Genomic DNA, 16,360 nt, shown 5'->3' with positions numbered 1-16,360 from the left:
AGAGCTGTGAAATGGTACAACCGTTTTTTAAAAATTTATTTATTAAGTATTTAATTTTCTCCCCGTTACATGTAAAAACAATTTTTAACATTTGCTTTTAAAACTTTGAGTTCCAAATTCTCTCCCTTTCTCCCTCCCCACTGCTCCTCATTGAGAAGGCAAACAATTCCACCTAAGTTATTTATGTGTAGTCATGCAAGACATATCCATGTCATGTTGTGAAAGAAAACAGACAAAAAAATCTCAAGAAAAATAAGTAAAAAAAAGTATGCTTCAATCTGTATTCAGACACCCTGAATTCTTTCTCTGGGAATGGATAGCATTTTCATCCTAAGTCCTTCAGGGTTGTGGTGGATCACTGTATTGCTGAGAACAGCTAAGTCATTCACAGCTGATTATCTTATGATATTGCTGTTACTGGTACACCATTGCTGTAACTGTGTAAACAGTGCCTAAATTGTCCACACCCTTTTAACCAGAGAGTTCATTATTGAGCTTATACCCCGAGGAAGCCATCAGTAAGAACAAAGTGCCCATATATATTGCCATTAGCAGCATTTTTTGTGATAGGTAAAAACTGCAAACAAAGTAGATGTCTGTCAAATGGGGAACAGTTAAACAAATTGTGGTACATGGATATAACAGAATATTACTGTGCTATAAGAAATGATGTGTGTGATGAAGCCTGCAAAGATCTATATGAACTGATGCAGAGTAAACAGAGCCAAGAAAACAATATACACAGTAACTACGACAATGCAAATATAAAGAGCTACACACCAAAAAACAAAAAACAAATGCAACAAAATTATAAATATCAAGAGAGACTCAGAGACGGAAGGACATAATCACTACCCTGGATGGGTTATTCCTTCGTAGATGTGGGAAGTCCACAGAGGGTTACCCACTGCACGTTCTTTCAGACTTGTTAGTTCCTACAGATGCCGTATTTATACCCAGGCTTTTGTTGGTAATGGTGAATTCAAAGAGGAAATGGGTGAACCTGAGATTAAAGGCTTAACAGATTTCCCCTAAAGAAGAAAAAGATGAAGTATGCACTATATGTCTTGGTGCTTTCTGATTAAGTTTCTTGTCATTCCTATGTGGAGGACTGAATCTATTTCACTGAATCTTTACAAATAATTTTTAGGTTGCTACATATTTAGGACTGTCTTGACTAGAAGGTGAAGCAGCTAGGGGTCACAGGTTCAGTCTCCTATGGAGATTTTATACAAGTAAAAATCTGTTTCATCCACAAACTTGCTAGATCCTAAACTAACCAGCCAGTTGCCTTGCACTGATGAGTTCTTGAGAGTAATGTGTGTGTGTGCACACGCATACTTGTGCAATTTGTATGTGTGAAAAGTTTGAGAAAATCAGAAACTAGAAGGGCCATAGAAATAACATAGGTCAAACACCTTCATTTTACATTACAACTTGTGCTGCAGAAAAATTACATTACCTGACTAAGGTAAAGCATACACAGTAAGTGGTAAGAACAAATCCCAGAAGGGATCTCCATTACACTTGTTAATAGGTAAGTGGTCATCCAACCCCCAACCATTTAAAGATAAACCTATAATTAAGAGTAAATTCAACTTTGGGAAGGTGGCAAAGTGATAGGATACAGGGGACGTGGTTTCCAATAGTCACTTGAAAACATTCCAAGAAATTTAAAATTAGCCCAAAAGTCAATGGGAAGACTGATCAAGGGCAAAAAAATAATTATGAGTGTAAGTGTTACATGTATGTGATACAGTACGTGGAGAGAAAAACAAAAAGAAATAATAAAAGTAGCAACCGAAATAATGCAAGAAATGACAAATGCAACTGAACAGGTAAAAAGAACCACCAGAGAAATTTTAAAGAACAAAAAAAAGGAAAAAGATATATACTTTAAAGTTTTCTATTAAAGAAAGCAAAGTAAAAAGTACACAAGGAGCAAACTCTAGCACTCTTAGAAATAAATGGAATTTTAAAAGTATATATCTAAATTTATGAGCAAACTGTGTATGTAATGGAGAAAAGTCAGAAAAAGCCTTTCCAATAAAAATCAAGGCTAAAGCAAATTTATCATCACAACTATATGGCATAGTAACAGAAATTACAGCCATAGCAATAAGAAATAAAAATTGAGAGAATAAGCAAAGGTTAAAAAAAGTAACAGCACTCTCACATGGCAGGGGTAAGAGGGTGGTAACCCCCACGATCTGGAAAAACCACATAAAATTTTTTGGTCCTTACTTTGTATCGGAGAAGAAGTCTGATTTTTTTCTTTCTGTTTTATGAGGTGTTTACAGTACTTTATTGTAAAATTTAGGTTGCTATTATACAATACTACACATCTTATGCATTTTTGAGTTTCTAAACTTTTTTCTGTGTTGTCTGCTGACCTTTGTGTGTTATCTGCAGCTCCCCAGAAAATTCCCATTTGATTTTTTATGCCAACCTGCAATATATCAAAACCGTGATGTGGAAAGGATAACCGGCATCACTTTTTGCAATTGTTATAGTAATATCTTTAGGCATACTATAGGAGTCCTTCTTAGAGTGTCGACTGAAATTAACTGAAATAACAACTTCAGCAAAGTTGCAGGATATGAAATAAATGGACAGACATCATTCTATAATTCTTTTTAAAAACTCAGGAGGAAGAGTTTAAAAGAGAAATTTTACTCTAAGTAGTTAGAGAAGCTACAAAATTCCTGGGAGTGAATCCTTTAAGATTTGCCCAAGCACTAGATGAATCTAAACTATAAAAACCTTTACTGAAACAGAGATCTGAGTAATTGGACAAACAGGAACGCTCACAGAGGTGCCTGAATGAGTGATAAAAATGACAATGCGACATACAACGTCCGTTCTCCCTACTATTATTTCACAGTTCTGAAAATGCCAATAATAGAAGAGAAAGAAAACACTGACATAAAAGACCAGACTTTTTTGATTTTTCCCCCCTTCTCTTTAAAAAGTAAAATTATTATATGAGATGGCTCTTTGGAGCGGTTAGGGGAGAAGACTATCTAGGAAATATTCTGGAGATGTGAAAAAAAAATTAACTATTTTCCTAAAAAATTACTGGCATCAGAAACTATAGAAAGAACAAAAATTATGAACACTATATTCCATGAATAATTTCAAGAAAGGTTCCAAAATTATTTTTTAAAACTCCAACAATAGATAAACTGAAAGAATTTATGTAATTTTGATGCTTTTAAAAACTCAAGGAATCAAATCACTGAAATATCTTATAAGCCAAAATGCTTCATACTTAAAAAACAGCAAGGGGAAAATCCTGCTAAGGAATATCTATGAGCATTACAGAAGAAGTCTAACACAATAAATGATAAGAGAAATTGGAATGTTATGCACACACACACACACACACACACACACACACACAAATTTAGGAATTCCAGATTTTGGACCCAGGAAGTCTCTCCCACAAAATTCAACCTAATTCATAACACAAAAGATCGACATTTTCAAAGAATGTGACATGTTTACAGAGACACCTTTTATATTAGTCTTAAAAACACACACTTCAAATTTCACAATAAATCAGCTGCTTACTAGATAGAATTTTCAGAGTACTGAACCACTTCATGTTTTAAAAGACTTGCAGATAAAGAAAAAAATTACTGAAACAGGAAGTGGGCTGGGGTAATCCTAAAGTGAAACTACTATTATTGATAAAAGGGAAGTCCAGAGTTAAAGAAAGCTACACAAAAAATACAGAGAAATTGTGATCAGCAGGCATGGGGGGGTGGGAGAAATGAAAGTCATCATAGACCCTGGTGGAAAAAAATTCAGAGTCAAGAGAGCAGCCAGAAGAGGAATGACTGCCATAGGCATCATCCTTAAAATGAGGCTCAGAGAGGAACTAGCTGATGAGAGGAAAGGGTTCCCTTTCAACTCTCAAATTTTGTGATTCTAACCCAGTGCCTGAATCACTGGCAAGCCTGGGAGTCAGTCCTCCTAAACCAGGACACAGTCAAACCAGGCCAGGCAGGATTTAGGGCCATTCTGAATATTGCTGTATTAACCAGATGATCAAGCTCACTTGTGAGAAAGCCCCTTAATATTCAGTTAGGCTGATCGTTATATGGTAAGACAGGTCTGCCTCTTGTGGCCTGCCAAAGGACTTTGGGGCAGCCCATGAAAAACGTAGAGGATGTTAAAGGAAGTAAAGATGTAATAGTAAGTGCTTTGTCCATGCCCTGCTTAATCCACCTTTCACCAGTCACCATTGTGCCTGTCATATGGGTTGCCACTGCATACTCTCTCTTGTTTGTCACATGACCTGCAGCAACCATCATCAATTTGTCTCTAGTCTGAGAGAAGCAAGAGTTGTATCTTTTCGTTGCATTTTTGGTCATTATTAAATGTAAACAGTAAGAAAGCCTCAAAAATGTATTAAAATGTGTACTGCTTAGCAAAGTAATTTTTTAAAAACATTAATGTGATTTCATCTTAATAAGTATAATTGATATTAATTGAAATTTCCCTTTTTAAAAATAATTTGCAAAATAGTTTAATCATTAATTATACCTTTATTTGCAAAGTGAGCTGCTAAAAAACTATCTGCGGCCTGAAGAAGTTTAACCCATTTTAATTCTGGTCCTACCTAATGCCAAGTTGTGCAGACCTGTGGTAGATTAACAGTAGAAAACAGTCAACACAGTTTAAGAAAGAAAAGCTCAGAAAAATAATGCAAATAGGAAAATGAAGCAATATGGATGAAAGTGGTTAATTTAAAGCACAGATGAGGGAATTTTGAGGGTACAGAAAAATATCAAAGTTTAAAAGCAGATGGAATCATTATACCTCATGAAAGTCCTCAAGGACAATCAAAACCAAGCAGCACAGCAAAAATAGTATGTCGTACATCAACAAGGGGTAAACTCAAAATCCAACTCACCAAGCACAAATGTGGTAATCAACTCACCAAAAACAAAATAAAGCAGAGTCACAAGATTTTTACTGAAACATGGCATACACTGACATTTTAAAAAAGGGCTTCTAAACCAGAATCAGCTTACCTCAAAAATCTAATCATTCTGTTTGAAAACAAAACATGCACATCCAAAAACTAAACAGCCCTCAAAAGAATTTATGAAGAAAAAACATACTTCAAAAGAGTCTTTGAAGCTGAGCTGGAAAAACACCCAGAGAGAAACATTTGAAACAACAGACACTGTTGAAGAGGAAGAAACTGGCTTTTAATCTCAATAGAATGGTAAAGTACGTTGATTATAGTAATAAATGATGCAGCTAGATTTAAGAAATTAAAATAAGCAACAAAAACAAAAAGGCAAAGTGAATTAAAAGGTCTATAATTTAAAGACCACTATGAGTGACCAAAGAAAGAAAAAAGGCATTAAAATAGTGGCAAAGTTCATCACAAGTCAATATTTCTATTACTCTGACAAAAGCCGGGGGTGGGGGGTGGGGAATCAAGTCTGAGACATACTTAGAGTTAATCAAAAACAGCATTTTTATTTGATGATCCTACATTAAATTTAGCTAGTACCAGCTGGTATTATTCTTTCTAACAGAAATAATAAAATAAAATTTATATTACCTTCTGTCCAGATAAATAACAATTTTTAAAACAGTAGAAACAGCTCATTTTTAAAATTATAAACAAAAATGGCTTGAATTCTCACATGAAAAGAAAAAGTTTAGAGAACAAAATTAGAATTAAACTATGAATCAGTCAGCAAATGTAAAGTGCTTACCATATGCCAGGCACTAAATATCGAAAGAAAAACACAAAATAGTCCCATCTCTGAAGGACTTTACATACTAATGAAGGAAGAGGAGACATAAATAACTAAGTATGTACACAATATGAAGAGATATATATACACGGTAGACAATCTGAAAGGGAAAGAAAAAAACAAGAAAATCATATAATACATAAAGGTCATACAGAAAACAAATGCATATTCATCCTGAATACGTGGATCAAATATACACTGGGTAAACTGTATTTGCCAAATTTGGGGGAGGATATGGTTGAGAGTAAAAAAATAAGGGCAGACATAAATATTTACATCAATGAAATCACATCTATTTTTAGAATATTCTCAATTATCTATTTTAAACTAGTATTGTAACCATAAAAAGCACTATTTGCCCTAAAAACAACTGCAAATTAGTATTGCCCACCGTTATCACATTTATTTGATGATTTTGGAAATATTGGCTATCAGAATAAAGCATAGAAAGGAAATGAAAGGAATAAACTTTGGCAAGAGAATGTTTAAAATCTATTTGAAGGTGACATGATCATTATTTCTAAAAAGTCAAAAGACACAACAAAAAAAGGACAAAGGACTTGTAAGAGGGATGTTATTAATTCATAAAAATAATCTGCATTTAAAAATAACAAAAATATCAATACTTCCTGAATTAATTTATTATTTAACCACCAATTACTTTATAAAAGAGAAAATAAGAAAATTTACATGGGGAAAATAAGAACCCATGGAACTCAGAATAGTTTGAGAAATAAAACTGTAAACTTTCCAAAATTCATGAAAGAAGAGAGACTTTCCTACCAGAATATAAACTACACTGTGGAACTATCATGACTTAATACACAAAATGGACCAGATATAACAGACCACAACAGATTAAAAGTCTGACTAGCACAGTATTACGAAGCATTAGAAAAGAATTCAATAAAAATTATAGGGGAAGCTAGAGATTAATTTCATGAACATTATTGATATGGACCACTAATAAGTATAATGCAAAAGAAAACAAACCAGAATTTCACCTCATCCAAAGTGACTAAGACAACAAAAAATGGGAAAAGTCAATGTTGAACAGCACTACTTTTCCCCAGTTCTCTTCTTTGACGTGTCAACAGCATGTGGCCCTGTGGACGACGTTCTCTTCCTATGTATTCTCTTTTCTGGATCTTCATGACACTGCTTCCCCTTGGCTCTCTTCCTATCTGTCAGACTAATCTCAATCTTCTTTACTGGATCATCACACACAGCCCCCCTAACAACTCCCACAGAACATCTGTTGGTGGAGTTATAAATCAGTACAACAATTCTGGATTTGTAATCTGGAGTTAGGCAAATATATTGGCTAACATCACCGTAACCTTTGCTCCCTGGATTTCACTGATAGACTTCTCCTCACAGGTATACTGATAAATACAAAGTTTCCATAAATGCCAAATATTTATAGAAGCACTTTTAGGGCAAAAAACTAAAAACAAAATGGATATCCATGAATTAGGGAAGGAATAGCTAAGCTGATCTGGCACAAGAATGAAATGAAGTATTACTGTAAGAAAAGAAAAAGCATCACTGTAAGAAACAACCAACACGATAAATATAGAAAATGATGGAAAGATGTAAATGAACTAACCATGCAAAGCAAACTAAGCAGAACCAAGAAAACAATGTAAAGTGAGTAATATATGCTAAGTAGGGAAAAGGCAAGGTTGGGAAGGGTTTCAAAGACCAAACAGAAGAGTTTATATTTGATCCCAGAGGCAATACAGAACCAGTCAAGTTTATTGTGTAGGGAAATGATAAGGTTAGACCTGAACATTAGGAAACCAACTTTTCAACTTATAGAAGATGAATTAGAAATAAGAAAGAATTGGTGCAGAACGAAGATGGCAGATTACAAAGACACATATACACTAGCTCTTCCCCTACAGCCCATAAAATATCCGTAAAAAATGACTCTCAACAAATTCTAGAGCAGCAGAAGCCACAGAACGACAGAGTGAAAGAGGTTTCCAGCCAAAGGTAATCTGGCAGGTCAACAGGAAAGGTCTATCCCATGGGGCACTGAGCGGAGTGGAGCCCAGCCCTGGCCACACAACACCAGGAGGAACAGGACTGGAACAGGCCTCCAGGGCAGAATTCCCAGCAAGGAGGGGTCTCAGATCCCTCAACCCACATGGGCCAAAGAAAGCTTCAAAGGTTAGGGAGAAGGCTTTCCCAACTGGGCAGGAGGGAGCAGGGTCCCCCCAGCACTGGCCCTAGGCTGTGGCAGATGCAGCAGTGGTGGTGACAGCAGTGGGTGTCCATTTGTGAAGCACCTGGCCTAAACCCCTGGGGGAAGTGAGCAGCTGATCAAAACCTCAGCCCTGAATAGCAGCCCCACTCCTGCCTAAAGCCCCTGGGAGAACTGAGCAGCTGATCTGAATCTCAGCCCTGAGTATGGTCCTGCGGTGAGGAGGAGCACTAGGACCCTCCTCTTGAGAAAGGATTCAGAAGTCAAGTAACTGGCTGGGAAAATGCCCAAAAAAGGGAAAAAAATAAGGTTAATTTCCTGGTAAACAGGTGTCTCCTCCCATCCTTTTGAATGAGGAAGAACAAGGCATACTGTCAGAGGAAGTCAAGGCTTCTGCCTCCTGTACCTCCAAAATGAATATGAAATGGGCTCAGGCCATAGAAGAGTTTGAAAAGCTTGTCAGCAGCCTGCTAAAGGAGAACCAAAAAAATGCTGGGGAAAATAACACCTTTAAAAATAGGCTAACTCAAATGGAAAAAGAGGTCCAAAAAGCCAATGAGGAGAAGAAGGCTTTAAAAAGCAGAATTAGCCAAATGGAGGTTCAAAGCTCACTAAAGAAAATAGTTCTTTAAAAATGAGACTGGAGCTGAGGGAAGCTAATAACTTTATGATAAACCAAGAAATTTTAAAACAAAACCGAAAGAATGAAAAAATAGAAGATAATGTGAAATATCTCATTGGAAAAACAACTGACCTGGAAAATAGATCCAGGAGAGATAATTTAAAAATTATGGGACTCCCTGAAAGCCATGGAAAAAAAGAGCTTAGACATCATCTTTCATGAAATTATCAAGGAAAACTGCCCTGAGATTCTAGAACCAAAGGGCAAAATAAGTATTCAAGGAATCCACTGATCACCTCCTGAAAGAGACCTGAAAAGAGAAACTCCTAGGAATATTGTGACCAAATTCCAGAGTTCCCAGGTCAAGGAGAAAATATTGCAAGCAGCTAGAAAGAAACAATTTGAGTATTGTGGAAATACAATCAGGATACCACAGCATCTGGCAGCTTCTACATTAAGGGATCAAAGGGCTTGGAATAGGATATTCCAAAAGTCAAAGGAACTATGATTAAAACCAAGAATCACCTACCCAGCAAAACTGAGTAAAATATTTCAGGGGAAAAAAAGATCATTCAATGATATAGAGGACTTTCAAGCATTCTTGATGAAAAGTCCAGAACTGAAGAGAAAATCTGACTTTCAAACACAAGAATCAAGAGAAGTATGAAAAGGTAAATAGGAAAGAGAAATCATAAAGGACTTTCTAAAGTTGTACTGTTTACATTCCTACATGGAAAGATAATATTTGTAACTGTTGAGACTTTTCTCAGTATTTGGGTAGGTGGAGGGATTACTTACACACACACACACACACACACACACACACACACACAGCAGAGGTTAAATTGAATCAGAAGGGATATCTATAAAAAATAAAAGTAAGGGATGACAGGAATATATTGAGGGGAGAAAGGGAGAAATGAAATGGGGTAGAGATACCTATCACTCATAAAAGAGATAAGAAAAATCTTTTTCAATGGAGGAGAAAAGGGAGGAGGTGAGAGGGAAAAGTGAAGCTTACTCTCTTCACATTTGGCTTAAGGAGGGAGTAACATGCTCACTCAATCTGGTATGAAAATCTATCTTACACTACAGAAAAGTAGGGGACCAGTGGGGTGAGGGGGATGATAGAAGGGAGGACAAATGTGAGAAGGGAGTAATTGGAAGTAAACACTTTTGGGAAGGGACAAGGTCAAATGAGAGAACAGAATAAATGGGGGAACAGGGTTGGATGGAGGGAAATAGTCTTACACAACATGACTATTATGGAAGTCTTGAGCAAAACGACACATATATAGTCTGTCCTGAATTGCTTGTCTTCTCAGTGGGGATGGGTAGGGAGGGAGGGAGAGAATTTGGAATTCAAAGTATTAGAAATGAATGTTGAGAATTTTTATTGCATACAACTGGGAAATAAGAAATATAGGTAATGGGGTATAGAAATCTTGCCCTACAAGAAAATAGAGGAGATGGGGATAAGGGAAGGGAGGAGTGTCATAGAAGGGAAGGCAGACTGGGGGAAGGGGCAATCAGAATGCATGGTGTCTTGGGGTGGGGGGAGAGGAGAGATGGGGAGAAAATTTGGAACTCAAAATTTTGTGGAAATGAATGTTGGAAACTAAAAATAAATACATTTTAAAAAATAAAAAGAAAGAGTTCAGGATAATGTCAAAGTTGTAAATCTGAGTGACTGGAAGAATGGTGGTGCCACTGACAGAAATATACTCAAGTTCAGAAGAGGGTAGATTTGAGTTTGGGAGAACACAATGAGTTCTGGACACACTGAGTCTGGGATGCCTATGGAACATGTAGTTTGAAATGTTCAATAGGGAGCTGGTGATGTGAAGATTAGAAAAGAAGCTAGGGTTGGATATATTGATAACTGAATTATCTGCATCAAAATGGTAATTAAACAGAGGGAGCAGGTAGGTGGCTCCTTGGATAGAGCCCTGAACCTGAAGTTCAAATCCTTTCAAATGAAACTCCTAGAAAAAACTATCTACAAACCTGGCATCTACTTATACTTATTAACAACAACAACAACAACAAAACAAAAACAAAACCTCACAAGTCCACGAGACATGCACTGCAACTGAATTTATTACAACAGAAATGAACATGCATGTGGAACTCCTATACCACACACCAAGGCATTCTCATTCCACACAGAAGCTTACATATCTGAGCTGCAGCAAGGATGGGAAGGAGTGGAGAACATTTCTCCCAAATGGCAGTAGCAGGGATGGGGAATGAATTAATCTCTTCCTAAGTGGAGGAGAAAGGTAAAAGAAAGTAGGGGAAGGGGTGGGGGTGGTGCCAATAAGAAGGACAGCAAAAAGAATATTCTTTTCTGCTAGACTATGAAGATATGATCGTCTGCTCATCTACAAAGGTCCCAGCTGCACAGTTTCTCAATCTGGTGGATTGACTGGTGCCTGTCTTGTAGTCAGTTCCACCCTCAACGAACACAGGGCATCCAGCAAGGGGTACAGACAATAAATGTCAGCTCAGGGTGGGCTTCATCCTTGACTCATTCAGGGCCAGGGCCAGTATGGCAACTCAAGAAGACAGGTTAAATTAGCTTCAGGGCAAGATATTACTCCTTTATAAGCTGCTTTCTGACCTTTTGTTGTTGGTCAATTGTTTTCAGTTGTATCCAACTCCTCAGGACCCCATTTGGAGTTTTCTTGGCAAAGATACTGGAGTGATTTGCCATTTCCTTCTCCAGCTCATTTCACAAATGAGGAACTGTAAATAGTTAAATGACTTGCCCAAGATCACACAGCTATTAAGTGTCTGAAGTCAGGTTCAGTTGGACATGACTGAGGAGCACAACAACGAGGGCACCAAAAAGTCCCTGGGGTAAAGACCAGGTTGTTAGGGGGTTGTGTGTGATGATCCAGTAAAGATTGGGAAGGGTATAACAGACAGGTAGAGAACCAAGAGGAAGCAATGTCATGAAGATCCAGAAAAGAGAATACTTAGGAAGAGAATGCCATCCACAGGGCCAAATACTACTGACAGGTCAAAGAAAAGAACTGGGGAAAAAAACCACAACATCTGATTTGGTTATTATTGAGATCACTGCTAACTTTGGGGAAAGTTTTAGTGAAGTGATCAGATCACAAACTGCAGGCAGCAGGTGGCACAATGGACCGAGCACTGGGCCAGGAATCAGGAAGACTCATCTTTGTGAATTCAAATCTGATATCACATACTTACTAGCTATATGACCCTGGGCAAGTCACCTGTCCCAGTTTGCCTCAGTTATGTTGTTGTTGTTCGTCCTTCATTCTCAACGACATCAGGAGGGTGATGTCATCACTTGTAAGTGAATTGGATTTCAGCGAGGAAGGTCCTGTGCAAAGTCATCAGCCTCACTCACTCTTCCAATCCAGTGGCAAGACAGGTAGGGGATGACTAGCAATGGCCCCAGATGCAAAGGGAGACCCTGGCCTGTTTGGGCTACAGTCTTTTCCAAGTCTCGGTTTGTTTGAAGCAACACCCATTCAGTAATTAAAGGCAAAGTAAGAACTGAGGCAAAAAATGGCCTAGTTTGCTTTCACAAAAAAAAAAAAAGAATCAATCTGGGAGGGGAAGACCCTCAGAGTTTCTCTCTCATCTGTAAAAAGAGTTGGAAAAGGAATGCCAAACCACTCCAGTATCTTTGCCAAGAAAACCCCACATGGGGTCACACAGAGTCAGACACAACTCAAACGACTCAACAACAAAATATCAGAAAGCAATTTGTAAAGGACTGAGGCATGTAGCATATAAATAGATGCAAAGGTTGTAGACAGTTTTGTTCTAAGAATTTCACTGTAAAATAAAAGAGAGGCATAAGAAGATAACAAGGGAATGGGAATGGTAGGTTCTGATGAAGGTTTTTTCAGAGATAATGTTACGTAAAGGTTATGTTCCTAAAACATAAAAGCACTATATTAGGGTTTCTCAATTTTTGAGTATGATGACCTCTTTTCATATTTAAAAATTCACAATCATATTAAAAATGTATACTCTCACATGCTAGTAATTATTGTCATCAATAACAATATTGATTAAGAAAATACATAATGACAATAAGATACCATGAATTCAGAAAGGCTTTTAAATGAATTTCTATTTGCATCTAGAGAAATTTGAAAAATATTAATACTTATTTGAGATGAGTATTCAGTTTACAATCATATCTGATGTTTACTGAGTAATCTTTTGAGTATAATTTGTTGGCACCAACTAAGGATCAAAATTGCAACATTCAGAGCATATATGAATTCTTAGACACCCTGCAACTCTAAGGTCTCAAGCCTCAGCCACAGGTTAGAAATAACTATAAATATAAACTATCAGTATACCACTACAAGATTAAAAAAAAAAAGTTTATTTGTACCAAATCCATTTTAATAACACAAAACTGGAAATTAAATTCTAAGTAACTCCAATATCAAAGTCATTATGCTAGACACTGAGGTGAAGTGAAGAGTCATACACAAAAACCAGCAGTCAGGTCAATTAACCCTGGATTGGAAAAATGCATGGAAGAGAATCAAGCATAAGAATACTAGATAGGTAAGACGGGATCAAGCTGTGAAAAGAGGTCATTTTAAATTTGATCCTAAGTTACTGGAGCAGGGCAGGAAGTGGGATATATGAGACATTATCACACCTATTTCTAGGAAGATTTCCTAAAATGTAAACGGTCAAAGAATATGAAAAGATAAAAGGTTCTCAAAAGAAGAATTGCAAATTGTTAACCACAGGAAAGAATGCTACTACAATAAGTTAAAAGCAAATCAGAACAATTCAACATCTGCCTTATGTTCAGCAAGTGGGCAAAAAGGACAAAAGATGAAAATGGTAAATGAGACAAGGGCTATGGAATGACAAGCACACTAATAAACTGTTGGTTCAGCTGTGAGTTAGAGCAATTATGTTGGAAAGTGATTTGGAATTATGCTAACAAAGTAACTAAAATGTCCAGCATTCTTTGACTCAGATAGTCTACTGATCACCATATACTCCAAGCAGCCAAAAAAACACAATACTTATATAAATCAAAATAGTCATAGCAGCAATTTTTGTAATGGCAAGAAATGATTAGGAGTGGATATTCCTCAACTGTGGAATGGCTAAACAAATTATGGTGCATGAATGTAATAAAATAATGTTGTACTGTAGGAAACATGAATATGAAGAATTCAGAGAAGCAGGGGAAGATGTGAAATGATGCAAAGAGATGACAGTGCTGAAGTGGAATCAAGTAAAATAAGGACCCCTGGGCTATAAAAATCGTAAATAAAAAGAAATCACTGGTAATCTTGGAGAAAGAACTGGAGCTAGAAGCCATCCTGTAAAGGATTGTAAAGGGAATGAAAGGTAAGAAAATGAAGGCTGTGAAAGAAAGAACAAGGCATACATTAGAGGAAGTAGATTTTCTTCCATAAGAATGAAAGTACCTTGAAGGTAGGGGTGTCATTTATGTCTTGACACCAGTGGCATTCTGTATAGTCTCTTGTACATAGTAAGTATTTAATAAGTTTGTTAAATTTAATTCAATTGTCAAATATCTAAAGTCCCTTACAATTCTAAAACCCATGATCCTCACCAATGTCTCAAGATCAGCTTTAATAATTAAATGTGACTATTTTCTGAGGCTACAAAAAGAATTCAATGCTGTCAAAAATGCAAATGGATAAAAGGAGAAAAGTGGAAGAAGGATGAAGTATAGGGTTAGGAAGATTTACCTGGGTTCAAATCCAGCCTCTGGCCCAGTACGACCAAGGCAAGTCACCTAACCTGTTAGTACCTCAGGAAATTCTATGAGAATAAGTTGCAGCTAAATTGCCAGTATGCACTTGGTGGAGGGAACGTCCATACCGAGAATTTCCTAAACCAATGAAACCCTAAGAATAAATAATAAATACAAGTAGACATAATAATAATTACAATAATGTTATGAAAACGACAACTATGGACCATGGTAACACATGAAAAAATGTTTAAGAAACAACCTGAATGGATAAAAGCAAAACAAAACAGTATATACATATTGTTTATACCAAGCTAAAAATGTGCATATACAAGAGCAGATCAGAAGTTGAGTGACAGCTTAAGATGTTAAGACTTTTTAATTGGAACAATTTTATATTGTATTAAATTATGATCAGATGTTCAATCACATGCCATTTTTTCAAGCGCATAATTGGACAGATCATAAGCTCACTAAGTAGGTGCTAGGATACTATTCCGTGATGACTGGTAAAGGGACTGATTTTAAAAGGGTATCCTAACTTCCAGATCATGTGACAGCATGTTAGACATTTTCTCCAATCCTCATCACCTCTCAAACCCCTTCAAAACAGAAATGATGTGCAAGGGTCTAGGAGTCCAAAAATCAAACAGGATAAAAATTCCATGTACTAGCAGCCCTCACTTAGCACTCCCTTCCCCAGTGCCCACCAGGGCTGCACAAACTGACTGATGGGCATGCAACAACATTCAACTCCACACTTTAACCACACCCTCCCCTCTCCCAGTGCCATGCATAGGAGAAATTTGCTCAGGCTGCAATAGCTGTGTGGCAGTGTTCCCTCAGGAGAGCAGAGTAACAAGAGTAAATTCAGCAGAATACTGAGGGTGGAGAGGGTAATGCAGCACTCCAGTAAACCTGAAGGAAAGATCATCCCATCCCAGCTAGGGTCATTTTTGTTCGCCCAGAAGTGAGTTGGGGCAGAGAACTCTTGGCTGGTGAACCATGATTTTCCCAGCATGGGAGGAGGGGTCAGAGACTGTGACTGATGCAACCTCCCAGAAAAATGAACATCAGAAGGTAGGAAGACGGGAAGGGAGTAATGGAAAAATAAAGGGTAAAAGACTGAAATTACCAATGATCTCAGGAAGGGAAAAAAAAAAAATCAAAAGACCTTGAGCATATGTAGATAAATCAACAGGGAAGACATTAATGGCACAAGAAAACGTAGCCTCCAGATCTAGGTAAAGGAGTTCAGACATCTATGAATAAATATTGCCAGGCAAAGGAAAATGATTCAATATCTGATTAGGCACAGGCTGCAATGGATTGAGGACAGTATTGAACCACACAGTACACAATGGTTGAAAAGAGAAATAAGAATTGGGAGAGAAGAATTTATGGACTACCACAGCACCAATAACTGGCAGAATAGAAAAACTTGAATCTACTAATCAATCAATTGGGAATGCGAATACAGAGGGGTAAAGAATCTGGAAAAAGCCAAGTAAAAAACAATAACATTAAAATAAAGTGTAAGGTAGCCTAGAAGTACCAGATTTCAAACTTTATTACAAAGCTATAATCATTAAAACAATCTGGTACTGGTGGATCAGTGGAAAAGTTTAGTATACAATTTTGTGCTTGTTCAGTCATTTTAGTCATGTTCTACCCTTCATGATCCATTTGGGGTTTTCTTAGCAAAGGTATGAAGAAACTAAGGCAAACAGGATTAAGTGATTTGCCCAGGGTCACACAGTAAGTATCTGTGGCAAAATTTGAACTCAGGAGTCTTCCTCCTGATGTCTATCTGATGCACCGGTTAGCTACCCCTCAGTATGCAGTGTAGGACAGTAAATGATCATGGTTTGATAAACTCAAAAGATTCAAGCCTCGAGGCTCATTATTTGACAAAAATTGCTGGTAAAACTGAAAAGCAGTCTGACAGAAATTAGGCACATTTCACAAAGTATACCAAGATAAGAAATTAAGGATGG

At 37.1% G+C, this 16,360-nt stretch overlaps 1 protein-coding gene across 2 annotated transcripts in view; it reads right to left on the bottom strand.

Annotated features, from left to right (window-relative positions):
- Positions 1–16,360, bottom strand: part of FAM117B (family with sequence similarity 117 member B) — a 110,555-nt gene that overhangs the window by 66,272 nt on the left and 27,923 nt on the right. The gene's annotated exons all lie outside the window — the stretch shown is intronic.

The sequence above is a fragment of the Notamacropus eugenii genome, chromosome 6, assembly GCF_028372415.1.
Source record: "Notamacropus eugenii isolate mMacEug1 chromosome 6, mMacEug1.pri_v2, whole genome shotgun sequence".
NCBI classification, from domain to species: domain Eukaryota; kingdom Metazoa; phylum Chordata; class Mammalia; order Diprotodontia; family Macropodidae; genus Notamacropus; species Notamacropus eugenii.
The sequence above is the reverse complement of the archived record's forward strand: the minus strand, read 5'-3'. Positions and strand labels throughout refer to the sequence as shown.